The sequence below is a fragment of the Melanerpes formicivorus genome, unplaced genomic scaffold (assembly GCF_026170545.1).
Source record: "Melanerpes formicivorus ecotype bairdi unplaced genomic scaffold, bMelFor1.0.p_v2 SCAF_4, whole genome shotgun sequence".
NCBI lineage: Eukaryota > Metazoa > Chordata > Aves > Piciformes > Picidae > Melanerpes > Melanerpes formicivorus.
The window spans coordinates 4,652,255-4,673,146 of NW_027142356.1; positions in this window are offsets into that span (position 1 = coordinate 4,652,255).

Sequence of the window (20,892 nt, forward strand, 5' to 3'; positions counted from 1 at the left end):
ATCTATATCATCTATATCTATATTTATATCTATATCTATATCTATATCTATATCTATATCTATATCTATATCTATATCTATACCTACATCTATATCATCTATATCTATCTGTCTAGCTATTTGTATCTCTCTCTATATATATCATCTATATCTATATCTATATATCTATACATCAATCTTTATATATCTATATCATCAATCTCTCTCTATATATCATCTGTATCTCTATCTATGTATCTATCTATCTCTCCCTCTATCTAAAGGGTTTTTTTCCCCAATCCTAATATCATAACAGTGAAGTTTGAATGTCCTATTTTTTTCATGCAAAGAACAGTAGCTACTGGCCACCATCCTAAACATTTAATGAAAGCTTAGGAGACAAAAGAACTGAATTAAGTTCCTATGTCACAATGTTCCTACTGCTTTATTAAGTTCTGATATTGTATAAATCCTTGTTCCAGTATTTACTTTTAACATAAGTAAGTTGTTGGTTGGGTTTTTTTTAACCTCCTGGTATATTTGCACGTAATTGACCTCTAGCTTCTTCAGTGTAAACTTGCATAGCAAACTCTATATTGAGTTCAAGTTTTCTTTTCCACTTGCCCACTGAGGTGGTTTTGCACAGTGTTAGACATCCAGGTTGCATGCAGAGTAAAGTTACTGAAGTTCTTGCTTGATACAGGTGTATCACTTTCCTTTTCTCACTTGGGTAGCTCTTGACTGCCTGCAATGTTCTCTCATTCTTCTGCAGGTGCTTTCTTATTAAGAGATCCAAAGTTTAAAAATAAGAAGATTTTTGTCCCTTAATGTACAACTTATACAACCTCTGCTTCCATTAATCCATTTAAAAGCCATGCAGCTCTTCTTTCCTGTTATTCCTTATGCCTAGGATATCACTAGAATGTTGGAAGCTTTTGCCCCCATCCTTATAACCCCCACCCCCCACCCCCATCCTCAAGACATTTAATTATCACAGTGTTTTTTCTTACAGTTAGACCATTATGCAAGCACTAAATGAAATCAGTTTGAAGCCTGGTCCTTGAGAGACTCAACTTCTGTCACACTTCTCATGGCACTACACTCTGTCACAGACTCAGGATTTTGCCCCTTGCTGGGAGTTCACCTTAGCATTAAAAGGGGAAAAAAAAAGGGAATTTCTCTGTCTTGGCTAGAATCCTAGGGCACAGCTGTTTGTGCTATAAAAGAATCATACAGTTAGTCCTAGCATGATGAAACAGATTGAATTTGTTGATGGTTAGCAGGGCCAGTGATCCCAGTTTAGCTGGGAGGCTGATGCAGGAGGACTTTAGAAATGACTTTGCATGTACAAAGTCCATCTGAAAAGCTTCTTTCTTTTTAGAATTATTCTGCATAGCTGGTATTTGTTCTTTGTTTCTCTAGTACAAGTAACAGTTAACAAAAGTTGTTGTCTGGATAAGCTGCAGGAGTAACGATGGCAGTGAAGCCAAGTTTCTTGCCTTCTCCACTGATGACTCCGTAAGGCACCGTGTGTGTCGTTTCACCGTGGTACATTAAGTAGACTCCTGGGAACAGCAGACTGCCAACTGTTCAACAGAAGGGCACCAGAGATAGTTTGGTTGGTTGGTTGGTCAGTCTGTCTGTCTATTTACCTGTCCTAATCTGTTCTGATCCCATTCATCTCTGCTGAAGCAAGAAAGCAAAGGCTAATGCAGACAGCAGAAACTTCTGGGTTTTTTGAAAGGTTTCCAGGCTTCTGCCTCTTCATAGATGTGCTTAGAATATTCCTGCCATATTTTTCAGCTGCTACCAAGACTTCCATCAAAAATTGCAAATAGCAAGGCCTCTATAGATTTTCAGACAAGAGAAAAATTCAAATGTTAAAAAAAGTCTGGAGACTTCCTCCTTTTACCAGTCTAGATGCTAATTCTTTCAATAATTCTGCATATTGGGTCCACAAACAAGCTCTTACTTTGTGTCTGACAATATAGACAATAGAGGTTAGTGATGGCTGCAAACTGATATATTTAGCATGTCCTTCGCAAATCTTGACCTGACCTAGGTCTGAGCCTCATTTACATGGCATAACAAAAATCTACTTAACAGATGCTCAGAGGATGCATTTTCATAGATTTTGAATCTCTCTAGTATTAGTTTGCTGATGCTGCTGAAAGCGGAGGGGAATATGTCTGAAATTAACTATGTACAATCCAAAAGGAAAAGGAAAAGGAAAAGGAAAAGGAAAAGGAAAAGGAAAAGGAAAAGGAAAAGGAAAAGGAAAAGGAAAAGGAAAAGGAAAAGGAAAAGGAAAAGGAAAAGGAAATCCCACCCAAAATGATGACAGCATATGTTCATTTTGAATTAATGAATCAGTGAGCTGGCAGATCTGTTAATTGGAATAGGATAGAATAGAATAGAATAGAATAGAATAAAATAGAATAGAATAGAATAGAATAGAATAGAGTAGAATAGAATAGAATAGAATAGACCAGACCAGACCAGACCAGACCAGACAGGAAGAGACCTTCAAGATCATTGCATCCAACCTCTCATCCAACACCACTCAACCAACTAAACCATGCAACCAAGCACCCTGTCAAGTCTCCTGCTGAACACCTCCAGCGATGGTGACTCCACCACCTCCCCGGGCAGCCCATTCCAATGGGCAATCACTCTCTCTGTGTAAAACTTTCGCCTGACCTCCAGCCTGAACCTCCCCTGGGGCAGCCTGAGACTGTGTCCTCTTGTTCTGGTGCTGGCTGCCTGGGAGAAGAGACCAACTTCCGCCTGTCTACAACCTCCCTTCAGGTAGCTGTAGAAAGCAATAAGATCACCCCTGAGTCTCCTCTTCTCCAGGCTAAGCAACCCCAGCTCCCTCAGCCTCTCCTCATAGGGCTTGTGTTCCAAACCCCTCACCAACTTTGTTGCCCTTCTCTGGACACTTTCCAGCAAGTCAACCTCCTTCCTAAACTGAGGGGCCCAGAACTGGACACAGTACTCGAGGTGTGGCCTAACCAGTGCAGTGTACAGGGGCAGAATGACCTCCCTGCTCCTGCTGGCCACACTGTTACTCAATCACCACTTCTGCACTCACTGAGTAGTTCACCAGCACAGCTTACTGAGCTTCATGAGATTGTAAAGAAATGTTAAAAGTCAAGAAAGTAGGAGTGGAGAGAACAAAAACCACTAAGCCTTAGTCTTTGCATAGTTTCCCTTTCAGCTGAAATAACAACTCCTTCACTGCTCTACTGAGCAAGGCTTGTGAGCAGCAAGTGCTGGGTTTAGTAAGGGAAAAGCATGTATTAAATCTCGGAACAATATCTGTTCACTTCTCTCTAAGTCACCAGAACACTGCTGCAGGAGGAAATGCCTCTAGTAAGCCGTTACAGGATTTTGCTTTTGTTGAAGTGTTAAGAAAACAGAAATGAAACACCAACACACAAATGGCACAATGTAATAGGTGGCTGATTCTAAAGACAAAGTAATTGTTATTATTTTTTTGAAGAATATTCAGAGAGATAGACTTGGACTGGGGAGGAGCTGATTGATATGAAGTAGAGCAGATGGGCTACCTGAGACTCCAGCACCTATCATAAGAAATCAGTCTGACATATTTAAGTTTCCTGACTGTTCACTACTAACTAGAAGGGAGAGAGGTGCAAAGATTATGGCATCATATGTCTTTATCCAGAGCAGAGACATTTCCTTGTGTTGAGCTTCCATGACCAGCTGACCCATGAGCTTCCTGATTTGGCAGCTGATGTCAGTAGGCTGCAGCATACCCACAGTCCTGTGGAATTGATAGGACTGGAAGGGACCTCAAGGATCATCTGGTTCCAAACCCCTGCTATGGGCAGGAGCACCTCACATTATGTCAGGTTGCTCACAGCCTCATCCAGCCTGGCCTTAAAAACCTCCAGAGATGAGGCTTCCACCACCTCTCCGGGCAACCTATTCCAGTGTCTCACCACCCTCATAAGGAAGAATTTCTTCCTAACATCCAATATGAATCTACCAATTTGTATTGATTTCCCATTCCCGCCTAGACCTATCATTACCTGACACCCTAAAAGGTCTCTCCCCAGCTTTCATGTAGCCCCCTTCAGATACTGGAAGGCCACAATGAGGTCTTCTCAGAGCCTTCTCTTCTCCAGACATGAACAGCCCCAGCTCTCTCAGTCTGTCTCCATAGCAGAGCAGCTTCAGCCTTCTGATCATCCTTGGGGCCCTTCTCTGGATGTGTTCTGACACCTCCAGATCCTGCTTGTAATAGTGGCTGCAGAACTAGATGCAATATTCCAGGTGTGGTCTCACCAGAGTGGAGTAGAGGGGAAGAATCACCTCTCTCATCCTCCTGGCTATGTTTCTCTTGATGAAGCCCAGGATAGACAGCTCCCTCACAAGCCTGAAAGCCTTTGTAAGATTCTGACCTTGCAGATTCTGACATGAATATACAGGCTAAGGGTTCTAGAATTTTGGAGGTTTTTTTAGCAAGAACCTAGAAGACTTGGGAATTTAGTCAGATGCACATCATCTTGAAATCCTTTCACAACATCATGGAGCCAGGAAATCTATTTGAGTGGTTTTTTTCAGTGTAGCCACCCTTCTGGTGCAAAGCTGGAGTTACAGCCTCCTTTAAAGGGAGGCACTCAGAGTTTTGTGTTAGCAGCTGCAGAAATTGGAGGGTGCATGAAATGTTGTCCTGGTGTTGCTGAGACAGACTTCCAGAACAGCCACCAGCTGCAGACCATTGGTAATTCTGAGCCAGCCAGCACAGCTAACCTGAGTTGGCTTACAGGTGTATCTCATACCATAAAAGGGGAAGTTTGGTGTTGGGAGGGAGCTTCCTTCTGTGTCTGGCTTGGGCTCACTCCTCTCCTGCTCTTGAGGGCTGCCTGCCTGGGTATTGTGACTGCTGCACTTCTGCTGAGCTAAGTACAACTTTAGATATCTTGTATTGAGGTTGGTATTAGCTTGGCTGGTTTAATTTATTTTCCTTTCAACCCCTGGGTCTTTTCTGCTTTTCCTCACTCCTCTTTTCTGCTGGGAAGGGGTCATTAGGTGATAGAGTAACTGCTGGAGTTTAACCCCAGATGCAGGCTAAATATAGACTGATGTTCTCTCCCATCCTGTTTATTTGTTTCCTTACCATCAATGACTGAAGTACTTAAGTGCATTACCTGGGAGTGTTGCCATACAGTTATCTATGGTACTTACTAGAATGTCTGGGCCAAGACTGCATGTGAGTCTCAATAAAGAATGCCTTTGTCCTACTGTGTGAGAAATATTGAATGCATGAACAAAGGTACTGAGATGAGGAGAAGGGGGAAGGACTCGCTCAAAATGGTAAATTGCCTCTTTAGTACATCAAGTTTATACTGATTCCAAAACTCTTCTTTATCTTAAACTCAGCTGAAAACTACCTTTTTATTTGACATGGTATGACACACCATGTAAGTGTGGCTGCCTGTTCTGTGGCAAGGACTTCATTTGGTTATTCATAGCTATGTAGAGCAAGTGTATGTCGATGCAAGTATTTTCCCCTTTGTCTGGAAGTTTCTTCTTTTCTCTCTATTCCATTAGTACTCAGCTACTACTATTCTTTCTATTGTATATTGTTCTTCTACTGTAGAAGCATCTTATCTGCTACTGTGATAGACAATGGACTCTTTCAAGAGCCTGTCATTTGTCTATAATTCCAAAGCATTGCCCTTCCAAGATTCTTTCTGCCAATTAGTTAGTGTAGGGCCAAATCCTCCACAGCAGAGGTGCAGCACTCAGTTTTTATCCTGTTTATCCTTTTACTGAATGCCAGCATGTCTTCAGCTCTGCAGAGACACTGAAGTGCTGTTTGATGAAGTGCTGTAACAGAAGAGTTCTTTTTTTGTGTGTGTGTTCCCCCATACATAGGTGTGAGGAATCATTTCACTCAAGTCAACAAACCTTGTCCTGATGTATGTGGCTATAAAAAAAGAACAGATTCCCTTTTATCAGAATGACAACTGCAGTCCTGGAAAGAAACTATAGAATTGGCATGAAAGGAACCAAGGAACAGTAGATTTTAAGGGATTCTTCCTTTTGTGGTTGATAGTGTGTGAGCAGTGGTCTAGTGGTACACATGGAAGCTGACTAAACAGAAGGGAGGATTTAAGGCAGTACTGCCATATGTGAAGTGCTTGAATCGTTTCAACATTTAGCACCAAGGGGGTGTGGGGGGGAAAATAGTCCTGAAATATTTATTTAGCACCAGACAAGACATGCTTGGCTCCACTGCTAGTCATTCAACTGTTCTTTATAATCCTGAAACTGTTATCTGAAAGGCTTATAATATATTGAGATCATTGCTTTGGCACCCTTAAAACAAATTGAAAAGGAGAGGGATAACACCAGAGGAAATTGTCCAAGAAAATTGGCTCTTGCAGAGCAAAGAAGGATTCATTATTTGAAGGCTCAGATCCCAGTCGTGCATCTGACTGCTTGGAGTTGCTCTAGTGACATCAAGCAAGTAGAAAACTGGCCCAAATGGTGAGTTTAAAACAAACCCTAGAAACACAGCTGCTTCAATGCTGTCTTTTTTTCCAGCAAAAAAGGTAGACTTGTGGCAAAGCTTTTAATTTGACTTTCTTTAGAAGAGGCCTACTGAAGTCAGGTTGCTATCAATACAGTTCTGTATGCTTGAAATGAAATGCAAGCTCCTTGCGTCTCTAGAAGTTTATTAGTCTGGAGGAGAGCTGTGATTGTTAGATGATGCTTACAGGAGTAATACTTGGGTTTTAATTGTCTCTGACAAATGAATCCTCAGGCACTGGCTATTCCAAAAGGAGCCCTGTCTTTACTGTGTTCTGACCAAGTGTTGCTACATGAATTGACTGAATTTCAGGATGGATATTAGAATTAAGCATTATAATTACCACAGTTCTTTTAATGGGTGAAAAAATTAATCCAGCATACCTTCATCTTTTGTACTGACAGTAAGGAACCTGTATAGCTAGGGCTATTTAAAAATGAGAAGAGGATTAAAAAGTGCTTAGTATACTCGTGGGTGTGGTTAGTAGGTCAAGAGAGGTTCTCTTCCTCATCTACTCTACCCTGGTGAGGCCTGAACTGGAGTATTGTGTCCAGTTCTGGGCTCCTCAGTTCAAGAAGGACCTCAAGGAACTTTTGTAGAATCATAGAATCAATAAGGTTGGCAAAGACCTCAGAGATCATCAAGTCCAACCTGTCACCCAACACCTCATGACTAACTAAACCATGGCTTCAAGGAGAGCTTTTCTCTTGGAAATCTTAGCCCAGGTCTGAGTTTCAACCCTGAACTTGGCTTGGGATTGTTTCACTGATGGTTGGAGTGGTGCTGGCATTCTCCAGCCAGAGAATTAAGTGGTGGGGAGAAGTTGTTTGGTGGTGGTTTTGTTTTTTCAAGGGGTTGTTGTGGAGAGAAAAAGGCTTTGTGCAAAGTGGAATTGCCCAAACCCAGCTGCCTGGCCTCGTGTGTACAATGGCAGTGGCCTTTTGTACCTCGGTGTAAGAGGTGTTTAACCCTTGCTGGCACAGTGCTGAGGCAGAGGAACTTCCTCAGCTGATGGCTGAGCAGGGCCTGAGAACAAAGCAGGAGCTGAAGGGGTCGTGAGAGGTGGCGGGGGCTGCCCTGACTGTTAGCTCATTATTCAGGAGGACAAAGATGCTACACCCTTATGAATCATTTCTGGGCCTTTTCTTTCTTTGCCTTTGCCTCTCTGAGGGAGCTCACCACAAGGAGTGGGCATGTGGAGCAATCACAGCAAGCTGGATCCCTTTGTCCCATTGTTTGTGGCCTGAGTTGTACTAAGGGTGCCCCTTCTGCGCCAGGCTCCCTGCTGCCCAGGTGCTGGCTCTGCTCCACACTTCCAAACTCTTCTATTCTGTAACTCTGAGGTTTACTTAGAATCATAGAATCAACTGCTTGGAAGAGTCCAGCACAGAGCCACAAAAATGATTGAAGGAGTGGAACATCTTCCTTATGAGGAGAGACTGAGGGAGCTGGGGTTCTGTAGCTTGGAGAAGAGGAGCCTGAGGGGTGACCTCATTCATGTTGATAAAGATGTGCAGGATGACTGGCAAGAGGATGGAGCCAGGCTCTGCTGGGTGATGCCCAATGACAGCACAAGGGGCAACGGTGGAAGTTGAGATACAGGAAGTTCCATGGAAACATGAGGAAAAGATATTTCTCTGGGAAAGTGACAGAAGACTGGAACAGGCTGCCCAGGGGGGTTGTGGAGTCTCCTTTTCCAGAGATACTCAAAACCTGCCTGGATGTGTTCCTGTGTTACCTGATCTAGGTGATCCTGCTCTGGCAGGGGGTGTTGGATTGGGTGAGTTTTCAAGGTCCCTTTCAGCCCCTAATATTCTGTGATTCTGTTTCTGTGTGTGAGCCTATGGTGTGGTGGTTTGGTTTTGGTGGGGGTTTTTTGGGTTTGGTTTGGGTTTTTGTGCATGTGGCAGGTTTTGTTTGTTTTTTAATGTTTATTTTTGGTAGTGATCCACTAACCAGAAGCCAGCTTTTTCTTCAGAGCAAGCTACAACAGTAAAGGGACTGACCCTAAATTGTCTGTCTAGCAGTATCCTACTCTGGAGTCCCAAGCTGGACTCTGGGGAATAGCTGTGCCAGTAGATACGCTGGGAACATCAAGCATAGGTTGTGTCCTCTTTCCATTCCAATATTAGACATTGCAGCACAGCAAAAAATCAGGAAGATAAAACATTTCTTTTAGTATGTGCAGAACCTCTATGATCTGTACATACACCAAATATTTTGCCAGCATCATCTAGGACACCATTTCAACCTTCGAACCACTACTAGGCCATTTGCATGCATGTTCTTCTTTATGATGTCTCCATAGTACAACACCATGAAGTCTTGTCTGCTACCTCTCACTGCAGTGGCAAGTTCAGAAGTTTCAGTAAGTCTCATAAATGTCAAGCATGATTTTAAAAAGTGAATCACATAGGAGAAAGCAGTTCCTGTTCATTCCACTCAGAGATGTAACACACACCATCATCCCCTTGCTCATTAGTCACTGCAGTGTAAAGGTCCTCATCCTGTTTACTCTGTTGCTCTTGTAGCAACAATGACCTACAGACCTTAAAATTCACATCTTCTGCAGAAATGGCAGAACTTTCCTCATCCCAATAACTAGGGCAAATATGGCAGAGCTTTCCTCATCCCAATAACTAGGGCAAATACAGCTTCCTGCTTCCACAGATTTCTGCTGTAAACTTCTGCAGGGATACCAAATGCCTAAACACTGACGTGTCTTCTTTGCATCTTCTACTACTTAGCAATATTTGTTTGCTCAAGCTGATTGCTTGCTTTGTGGATCTTCATGGAAGTATTGAAGCGTTTTTCATAGCAATGTATGCTTGTTCTACACTAAAATCTGTGTCCCCTAAAATTTTATAACAGCGTCATCAAGTCATTTAAGCTGTGATGCATTTTGTATTTAAGGATACTTCATCTCATCCTGGCTTGTATAAGAAACACTGTGTCCAGGAGGAACAGGGAGGTGATCATCCCCCTGTACTCAGCACTGGTGAAACCACATCTCAAGTATTCTGTTCAGTTCTGGTCACCTCACTACAGGAAGGACATTGAGGTTCTGGAGTGTGTTCAGAGAAGGGTAACAAGGCTGGTGAAGGGCCTGGAGCACATAGTCTATGAGGAAGGGCTGAGGGAGCTGGGGGTGTTCAGTCTGGAGAAGAGGATGTGGAGGGGAGACTTCATAGCTCTCTACAGCTACCTGAAGGGAGGATGGAGTGAGGAGGGGGCAGCCTCTTCTCCTTGGTGGCAAAGGAGAGGACCTGCAACAATCTGGCTTTCCAGGCAGCAGGGAGAGACGGAGAGATACTGAAGATGTAGAATTGAAAATGGATGTACATGAAATGAGTGAGAGAGAAACTAGCTTGTGATTTTCCAGTTTGCTTCAGGTCTTGAAGCTTGAAAGATAAGAATCAATGTTTTCTCTTGGCAGATACCATTCCTGGCCTGGCCGTCTGGTGAAATAATGACATTCCAACTCATTACTGCTCCTGTATTGACTGCCCTTTGGTCTCAGGCCACTGTGTGTTGTGGTGGGGTTTTTTTCTTTGTTTTAACAGGGAAAGTCCTCATTTGTGATGAAAAGAGGAAATAATTTGGCAATTTTTGTTTTCAAAGCTGTAGTGATGGGCAGCACTCCAATCTCTGGAATGCTATGGATATTATGAGTAATGCCAGGATTGATGGATTACTGAGACATGTGCAAGCAAGGTAGTTTAAGCTGTGTGGTAACTGCAGTTTATTGACCAAATCTCTATGTGGCTGTGTTCTGAAGAGCACATTAATGACAACTGCTTTGGAAGGCATTTAACAGCATACTTCATTGTACAGGGACATCATTCTGCAGAGCAGTGTTCCCCAAAGCACTGCTGTACTTGCAGCTCTTTAGCAAATATTTCAGATCCCTTAAACTGCAAGGGAAAGGGATTGCTTCAGGCAGCCAGCTTCTGGTGGGGCTTTAGAACAGCCTCCTGCTTTCCTGCATGGCCTATCTGAGGCTTCAGTTCTGAAGTGAGCTATAGTCTGTGTGGGTCAGAGGCACAGCTCCTGTTTCTGTGTGCTGCTTGTGAATTGGAAGTACTCTCTCTGTCTCCATGAAGGGACAGAGGTATATTTGAAGTATACATTCAATAATAATTTTTTTTTCAGTGTTAAAAATCTGTTGATGGTGAAGTGTCAGAGAATGAAAGAATTGTGGCTTGTGAGGATAAAAAGGGATGGAAAAATTTGATTCTGTAAATATCTCAGCTGAGTAGAAGTCTCAGGGGCAGGTGTCATGTACCTGTAAAACAAGCCCCGTAGAATAACACAACTCATTTCTTCCTCTTTGTGTCTCTTCTTAAAAATAACACACAGATGTCTGTAATGATTAGAGTCAGGAGATGCAATGCTAAGGGGGGCTTAGGGGTGCTGGTGGATGAGAAGCTCAGCATGAGCCAGCAGTGTTCACTTGCAGCCCAGAAAGCCAATCAGAGCCTGGGCTGCATCAAGAGAAGTGTGGCCAGCAGGTCAAGGGAGGTGATTCTCCCCCCCCCTACTCCACTCTGTGAGATCCCACCTGGAGTACTGAGTCCAGCTCTGGAGCCCCTATTACAGGAAGGATATGGAGGTGCTGGAAGGTGTCCAGAGAAGGGTCATGAGGATGAGCAGAGGGCTGGAGCTCCTCTGCTATGAGGACAGACTGAGAGAGTTGGGGGCTATTCAGTCTGGAGAAGGGAAGGCTCTGAGGAGACCTAATTGTGGCCTTCCAGTATCTGAAGGGGGCTGCAAGAAAGCTGGAGAGGGACTTACTAGTGTGTCAGGTAATGATAGGACGGGGGGGAATGGAGCAAGACTAGAACTGGGTAGATTCATATTGGATGTTAGGAAGAAGTTCTTCCCCATGAGAGTGGTGAGAGACTGGCACAGGTTGCCCAGGGAGGTGGTGGCAGCCTCATCCCTGGAGGTTTTTGCAGCCAGGCTGGATGTGGCTGTGAGCAACCTCCTGTAGTGTGAGGTGTCCCTGCCCATGGCAGGGGGGTTGGAACTAGATAATCCTTGAGGTCCCTTCCAACCGTAACAATTGTATGATTCTAAGTAAGTAATGTCAGCTTTCTAGCCAATGCCATCACATTGTAATATGTATATGGCATCCACTGCACAGTATGACAAAGATTATTGTTGTCTGCTACATAAATTGTACATCTAAATAGGTTGTAGGAAAAGCAGTTGTGCCACTGAGACACGTTAATCTGACTATGGTTTATGCAGTGTTATCTGTGTTCTTCCCAGAGGACCCAATGGCTCTAGTATCTTGTTTTGTGGGTTGAAGTATTTCTAAAAATGAAACATAGCTGGTTGTGGAATAAGCTTGCAAAGAGCAGAAGTTGCAAACAACAACCAAAAGAAAATGTAGAGTGTCATGGTTTCAGGAGTGTGCCTTTCTAAAGAAAAGCACAAACCATAGAGTTGAGTCCTCCAAGAGGATCAGAAAGGTCCAGGGGATGGACTGGAAATTTGTAATTGTGTTATTCAATCCCATAATTTTGCCATCTCTTTATAAATTGGCTGCAAGGCCAACTCTTTCTTGTTCTTCCCTTTTTCCTCTCTGGATGCAGTGAGCTACCTTATCTGGTGCGGAGGGAGGATTGTTCCAGTCTTGTCTGTGGCTTTGAAGGCCAAACTAATTTTTATTGTGCAGAATCACACTCATGTTGGAAAAGACCCACAGGATCACCAAGTCCAACTGATTAACTCTACTCTGCAAGGTTCATCCCTAAGCCATATCTCCAAGCACCACATCTAAAACAACCTTTAAACACATTCTGATGCCTGATCACTGGCCTGGCCTGTTCATTCCCTGCAAGCAGGTAGGAGAAGGTGCTACCTGCTAAAATTCTGGTCAAGGTGTTCCAAATTCTGTGATAGTATTACAGGAAACAGCCAGTGGCATGGAAGGGACAGAGACACAATTGAATGGTTAGTGATTGGCATTGACATGCTAGAAATCTTGGCCTGTTTAAGTATAATGCCAAGAACCAAGGGGAAGGCAATTTCAGCCCTGAATCCAGCTTAGCAATGGGGTGAAAGAAACAGCCCTGGGGTGTGTGTTAAGCCCCAGGTGGGGGAGAAAAGGAGTATTGGTTTTTGGTCTGTTATAGTAGAGGTATGGACCTATTTAGTTTTGAGATGACTGAGAGAGGATCTCATAAAGGCCTATGAATACCTGAGGGGTGGATGTCAAGAGGAAGGGGCCAAGCTCTTTTTGGTGGTGCACAATAATACGACAAGGAACAACAGCCTCAAGCTTGAACATAGAAGATTTGACCTCAACATGTGGAAAAACTTCTTTACAATGAGGATGACAGAGCACTAGAGCAGGCTGCCCAGAGAGATTGTGGAGTCTCCTTCTCTGAAGACTTTCCAAACTCACCTGGCTTCATTCCTGTGAGGACTACGCTGGGTGATGCTGCTTTTGGCATGGGGGTTGCGCTTAATGATCTCTGGATGTCCCTTCCAACCTCTAATATACTGTGATACTGTGAAGCTATTGGCTTAATGAGCTTCTGTTAATCATAGAATAAATAAGGTCGGAAAAGACATACAATCCCCTCTTGAACATCTCCAGGGATGTTGACTCCACCACCTCCCTGAGCAGCACATTCCAACGGTTAACAAGTCTTTCTGGGAAGAACTTTCTCCTCACCTCCAGCCTAAACTTCCCCTGGCACAGCTTGAGACTGTGTCCTCTTGTTCTGGTGCTTATTGCCTGGGAGAAGAGACCAACTCCCTCCTGGCTACAACCTCCCTTCAGGTAGTTGTAGACAGCAATAAGGTCTCCCCTGAGCTTCCTCTTCTCCAGGCTAAGCAACCCCAGCTCCCTCAGCCTCTCCTCACAGGGCTGTGCTCCAAACCCCTCCCCAGCTTTGTTGCCCTTCTCTGGATGCATTCCAACAACTCAACATCTTTCCTAAAGTGAGGGGCCCAGAACTGGACACAGGACTCAAGGTGTGGCCTAACCAGTGCTGAATACAGGGGCACAATAACTTCCCTGGCTGCTCTCCAGCCATTCTGACCCCAGCCTGTAGTTCTGTATGGGGTTGTTGTGGCCAAAGTGCAGCACTTGGACTTGAATGACGTCATGTTGGACTCTCCCCATATGTCCAGCCTGTCAAGATCCTTCTACAGAGCCCTTCTACTCCTGCTCCCAACTTGACATCATCTGCAAATTTACTGATGACTGACTGAATCCCCTTGTCCAGATCATCATAAAGATATTGAACAAGATGGTGCCCAGAACTGATCCCTGGGGGACACCACTAGTGCCTGGCTGCCAGCTGGATGTGGCACCATTCACCACCACTCTCTGGGTTCAGCCCTCCAGCCAGTTCCTAACCGGTCACAGAGTGCTGCTGACCAAGCCACGAGCTGACAGCTTGGTCAGGAGTTTGCTGTGGGAGACAGTATCAAAGGCCTTGCTGAAGTCCAGGTAGACCACATCCACAGCCTGCCCCACATCCACCAGGCAGTCACCTGGGCATAGAAGGAGACCAGCTTGGAGAGGCAGGACCTGCCCTTCCTAAATCCATGTTGGCTGGGCTCAGGCCATCCTTCAGGTGTGCAGAGATTGCCACCAGGATAATCTGCTCCATCACTTTCCCTGGCACTGAGGTCAGGTTGACTGGCCTGGAGTTTCCGAGTTCCTCCACCTGACCCTTCTTGTGGATGGGGACCACACTGGCCAGTTTCCAGTCATCTGGGACCTCTCCAGTGAGCCAGGACTGGAGGAAAATGATGGAGAGTGGCTTGGCAGCTCATCTGCCAGCTCTCTCAGCACCTTAGGATGCTTCCCATCTGGTCCCATGGACTTGTGAGTGTCCAAGTGGCTCAGTGAGTCCAGAATATGCACTCCTGTGTATTTTATATGCTTTGCTACACTCACCGCTATATTTTGTCATAGTGTAGTATTGTAGCTTGTGAAAAGCTTTTCCATCTAAACTTCCCAATACTCCAGTCCTGTGAGTAAAGAGATCTTCTGCCACACAGGCATTAGAGCAACCTGTCCTGCTTAAAACCACAGCAGTAGAGTTTCCTTTTGTATCTGCAAGTGGAATTTTGAGAAGTAGAATTCGGTTACTGTAACCAAATGACTGAGCACAAAAAGCAGATTTAGTGTTAATCTAAAGCAGAAAAGAGCAGGTTAGGGCAGAGATGGCCCTGGCCTCTTAAAAGCAGCTTTGTGTGTGTCTATTGAGTGTGCCAATAGTTGCCCCAAATGCAACTATTTGATAAAGAAATTATTTTGTAGAAGGTGAGGTGCAATAAGCATTATAAAGGCAAGCATATAGTACATTTATTCACTCTATATCAGCTAAAACAAGCCAAAGAATATGAAGGAATGATTAGGGTCCTTCATAAAGCTGACAGAGGGAAGGAAAACACTGAATGAGCCATGCCTTCATATTATGTTTTATAAAATGGTGATGATTGAAGAACTAATTACCAAAAAATGAAAGGCTGCAGAGATTGAAACATGGGAACATCTGATGCAGGCAGGACACTGTGGAATACATTTCAAGACTGGGTTAGGATTCTTTTGTGGAATACATTTCAGGGTTGGATTAGGATTCTTTTGCTACAGATGAGGTAACTCAGACAATAGCATATAGCTTTCTTCCTTGGATGTTTGAAAGTGGAGTACAGATTGGCTCATGGTGTTGTGATAGGAGCATTTGGAGACTATTGCTGACCGACACAGTCTCAAGCTGCACCAGGGGAAGTTTAGGCTCGAGGTGAGGAGAAAGTTCTTCACTGAGACAGTTGTTAGCCATTGGAATGTGCTGCTCAGGGAGGTGGCGGAGTCACCATCCCTGGAGGTGTTCAAGAGGGGATTGGACGTGGCACTTGGTGCCATGGTCTAGTCATGAGGTCTGTGGTGACAGGTTGGACTCAATGATCTTTGAGGTCTCTCCCAACCTTGGTGATACTGTGATATGAACTTAATCTGCACCTAAGCAACAGAATAAGCAGCTCTAGTGGAAGCAGCAGTGAGTAACTTAAAAGATTTGCATGAAGAACCAACCCAGAGAATGCCAACCCAGCTGAAAGTAATCAAGCTCGGGAAAGTAATCAAGCTCTTCTTCTTTTGAAGAAGACAAACTTATTTTGTACTTCTAAACTTAAAGTAGTCCAGCATGATAAGTGCAGTAGTCTGAAGAAAACAAGGGTAGTTGCCAAATTCCATCCCAAATCTGTGAGGTAAGTCCCCAACACACTATAGGAAAGGGAAATAAATCAGCTCTGTTACAGATAATATGTGTGTGTATAGAGAGACTATTTCCAATTACTCTGCACAAACTGTCATGTTCTAGGCCTGAGCCTCTCCCTAGCACCAGCTAAAAGGGTCCTTGATGTTCCCTAATCATGGGATTAGCTGCAAGAAAGGCGGCAGGGACTCGTGAGTCATGTTAGAATCTGCTACATCTTCCTCTTGAGTGCATCGTTGTAGCTCTCCTTACTCTGCCCTCACTGGTCAGTAGGAGGCACTGTCAAGTTTCTCAGAGAGTTCCCAGGAGTTGTGGGATGAGTCTCAATCCTGTGCCCATAAAATCCAGGAGCTCCCAAAGCAGAACCCGGAGGATTCTGGGCAAGTTTCTGTGCCTGTTTGTTGCCTCTACTGCACTCATGCTTTCTCTGTATGAAGCAAAACGTGTCTGTGGTCTGAGTAGTTCATAATCAAAGGTTACTGGATTTTGAAATAAACTTCTCAGATTCTACTCTAGTGAAAGGCAGATCTCCTGGGAAAGCTTTGGACTTAACTACATCTTTTATTTTTTAAAGTAACTTGGGAGGGACAAGGATTACAGTTTGTGTTCAGGCTGAGGTCCAGACAAATTCCTGAGAGCAGAAGTTCTCCATACTCCCTGAATGAAGAGCAAGAGTTGAGGGTAATATGTGCCCTAAGCCATTTCCTGAGTAAGCTGTGCTTTTACTGCCATTACTTAAATCAGAGAGCAGTGACAAGTGTTATCCCTCAGGAGTCTGTACTGGGACCTGTGCTGTTTAATATTTTTATCAATACTATAGACAGCAAGATTGAGTGCACCATCAGCAGTGTGCAGATGATACCAAGCTGAGTGGTGCTGTCGATATACCAGAGGGACAGGATGGCATCCAGAGGCTCCTGAATGAACTGGAGAGGTGGTTCCCAGGTGAACCACATGAGGTTCAACAAGAGCAAGTGCAGAGTTCTGCTCCTGGGCCAGAACAATCCTCATTAAATATGGACTGGGCAAGGAATTGATAGAAAGCAACCCTGAGGAAAAGGACTTGGGGGTGCTGATGGATGAGAAGCTGGACAGGAGCAGGCAGTGTGAGCTTGCAGCTCAGAAGGCAAATCACAGTCTGGGCTGCATCCAAAGCAGCATTGCCAGCAGATCCAGAGAGGTGATTCTGCCACTTTGCTCTGCTCTGGTGAGACCTCATCTGGAATACTATGTACAGGTCTGGAGCCCTCATTTATAGGAAAGACATGGACCTGATGGAGAGGGTCCAGAGGAGGCCATGAAAATGGTCAGGGGGTTGAATCACCTCTGTTATGAGGACAGACTGAGGGAGCTGGGGGTGTTCAGCCTGGAGAAGAGGGGGTTCTGAGAAAACCTAATAGCAGCCTTCCAGTACCTGAAGGGGACCTACATGAAGGATGGAGAGAGACTGTTTGCAAAGGCCTGCAGTGATAGGATGAGGGGCAGTGGCTTCAAACTAGAGAAGAGAAGATTTAGATTGGGTGTTAGGAACAAGTTCTTTAACGTAAGGGTAGTGTATCACTGGGACAGGCTGCCCAGGGAGATGGTTGAGGCTCCTTCCCTGGAGATATTCAGTATGAGGCTCAACGAGACCCTGGGCCACCTGATCTAGTTGAGGATGCCCCTGCTGACTGCAGAGGGGGTTAACCTTTGGAGGTCCTTTCCAACTCAGACCATTCTATGATTCTGTGAAAATAGCTACAGTACCTATGATTGACCTCACCTTCCATTGTGGGGTCAGAATGAGTTAAGCACAGCAAGTTGTGAGCTTGTCAGCCCATCAGACTGGATGAAGACAGGAAAGTATTTAACTTTTTGAAACTCTGAAAGGGCTATCTGAAGCATAATGGCTTGCCATATGAAATCTTGTTGCCACCTGGTATTTCCTGGAGAGCAGTGGAAACTTCATTGGCGATTCTCATTCATGGTGGATGTGGGGCAGGCTGTGGACATAGTCTACCTGGACTTCAGCAAGGCCTTTTACACCATCCCCCACAGCAAACTCATGGCCAAGCTGTCAGCTCTTGGCTTGGATAGCAGCACTCTGTGCTGGGTTAGGAACTGGTTGGAGGCTGAGCCCAGAGAGTGGTGGTGAATGGTGCCACATCCAGCTGGCAGCCAGGCACCAGTGGCGTCCCCCAGGGATCAGTGCTAAGCCCCATCCTCTTTAATATCTTCATTGATGATCTGGATGAGGGGGTTGAGTCCATCATCAGTAAATTTGCAGATGACACCAAGATGGCAGCAGATGTTGATCTGTTAGAGGGTAGAAGGGCTCTGTAGAGGGACCTTAACAGGCTGGACATATGGGGAGAGTCCACCATGATGGAAATCAACAAGTCCAAGTTCTGGGTGCTGTACTTTGGCCACAACAACCTTATGCAGTGTTACAGGCTGCCAAACAGAAAGGGACCTGGGGGTGCTGATTGACAGCCAGCTGAATATGAGCCAGCAGTGTGCCCAGGTGGCCAAGAAGACCAATGGCATCCTGACATGCATCAAGAATAGTGTGTCCTGCAGGAGCAGGGAAGGCATTATGCCCCTACACTTAGCACTGGTTAGGCCACACCTTGAGTCCTGTGTCCAGTTCTGGGCCCCTCAGTTTAAGAAGGACATTGAGGCTCTTGAATGTGTCCAGAGAAGGGCAACGAGGCTGGGGAGAGGCCTCGAGCACAAGCCCTATAAGGGGAGGCTGAAAGAGCTGGGATTGTTTAGCCTGGAGAAGAGGAGGCTCAGGGGAGACCTTATTGCTCTCTACAACTACCTGAAGGGGAAGTTTAGGCTCGAGGTGAGGAGGAAGAGCTTCACTGAAAGAGTCGTTAGCCATTGGGATGTGCTGCCCAGGGAGGTGGTGGAGTCACCATCACTGGAGCTGTTCAAGAGGGGATTGGACGTGGCGCTTAGTGCCATGGTTTAGTCCTGAGGTCTTGGGTGACAGGTTGGGCTTGATGATCTTTGAGGTCTCTTCCATCCTTGGTGATTCTGTGATCACTGAAGGAGAGAAAACTGACAGCTTTCCCAGAACAAGCAGTGGTAATGTTGAATGCTGTCCTCTCTGGAAAAGGTATTTCCAAGATAGGAGACAATGGGGCTTAAAGAAAATTCCTATTGGTGAAACTGTATATTTGATTGTCACAGTAGACAGGGAGAACTTAAACTGCAGGGAGTGTCACAGCATCTGAATGGACCTCAGCTCCCTCTGGCCTTATTGAGCATACTGAAGTGTATTAAATCGTGAGTCCACAAAAGAATAGGCTTTTTTTATCACTCTTTGAAGCATGATGCTGCAGAGTTTTGAAGAAAGAGATAAAACAGACTTTTCCAGGAGCATTTAACAGTGGCTTAAAGTATTAAAAGCTGTGATTGCTGCAACCAAAGCAGAGAAATTTGTTTTGTCACAGAAAGTGACACTGGATGGCACAAGGAATTTTGTCGCATGCCCTGAGAAATTTTGGAGACTAATTAAATGGATAAGTTTTCTGACTAAATATTTCTGGGAATGGGATTAGTCCCAGATGACTGAACCAAGCAAAGTATGTTCCATGAAGCACTGGATGAGATGTTTTGACTTGTATAATAGGTAAGAGTTTAAGCTGTGATTTGGGGTATACAAAAGGAAGTCAAACAAAAGAGAATATTGTGGCATTTCCAGAAGAAAGTGTCACTTTGGGATGTTGGTGGTAAGATCCTCTTGGGTAGAGATGGATTCACAGGATCACAGGATGGTAGGAGTTGGAAGGCTCCTCCAGAGATCATCCTGTCCAACCCCCTTGCCAGAGCAGGGCCATAGAATCTAGCACAGGTCACACAGGAAGACATCCAGATGGGTCTGGAAAGTCTCCAGAGAAAGAGACTCCAAAACCTCTCTGGGCAGCCTGTTCAGTGCTCTGGGACCCTTACAGTAGAGAAATTTTTCCTCACATTGAGGTGGAACCTCCTGTGCTGTAGTTTATATCCATTGCCCCTTGCCCTATCACAGGGTGCAACTGAGCAGAGTCTGTCCCCTCCCTCAGATATTTATAAGCATATATTATCATACTGGGTGTCAAGTGGAGGGGGCCAAGCTCTTTTTGGTGGTGCACAGTAATAAGACAAGGAACAACAGGTTCAAACTTGAACATGGAAGATTTCCAGAGCACTGGAACAGGCTGCCCAGAGAGGTTGTAGAGTCTCCTCTGGAGGTTTTCTAAACCTACCTGAATGCATTCCTTTGCAGACTACCCTGGGTGATCCTGCTTTAGTAGTGGGGTTAGACCCCTCTTTTGAGGTCCCTTCCAACCTCTGATATACAGTAATATTGTAAATCCCCTCGTAGTCTTCACTCCAGACAAAACAGCCCCCAGTCTCTCAGCCTCTCCACATAAGGCTCCTCATAAGGCTCCAGTTGGTTAATCATTGTGGCAGCCCTCTGTTTGACACTCTCCAGTAGATCCCTGTCCCTCTTGAACTGGAAACCCCAAAACTGGACTGAATATGCCAGGTGAGGTCTCACCAGGGCAGAGTAGAGTGGTAGGAGGACCCCCCTTGATCTGCAGGACACACTTCTCTTAAAGCACCCCAGGATCCTATTTGTCTTCTTGGCCACAAGGACACATTGCTGTCCCATGGATATGATTCTGCATGTAAGAGAGGATACTGTATAGGCAGAAGTGTACTTGGTGTGCAGATCACTGTATGAGGATTCAACAAAGTCTTTGCTGCATAGCCTAAGACAGTCCCTGGTGTTTTTTTCACAAAATGTTTGGCTCAGATGTATGACTAAAAGGGAAGAGAGACCTGGGAAAAAGTAGATGTAGTACACCATGAAGAAACCTGGCAACCTCCATACCTGCCTTGCATGACAATAGACTCGTGAGTCTTATCGACCAATGCAGAGGCTCATGGGTTGCTGGAGGAAAAAAGTTAACAGCATTGATTTTAATCCTTTGATGAAGCAAAGGGAAAATGCTTTCTGAAATCAAAACTCTAGCTGTTATGTGAAAATTAGAGTTGGGCTGGAAGACTCTCCCAGAAGTATCAATATCCTTCCATTCAATTATGTTGATTTTACCTTATAGT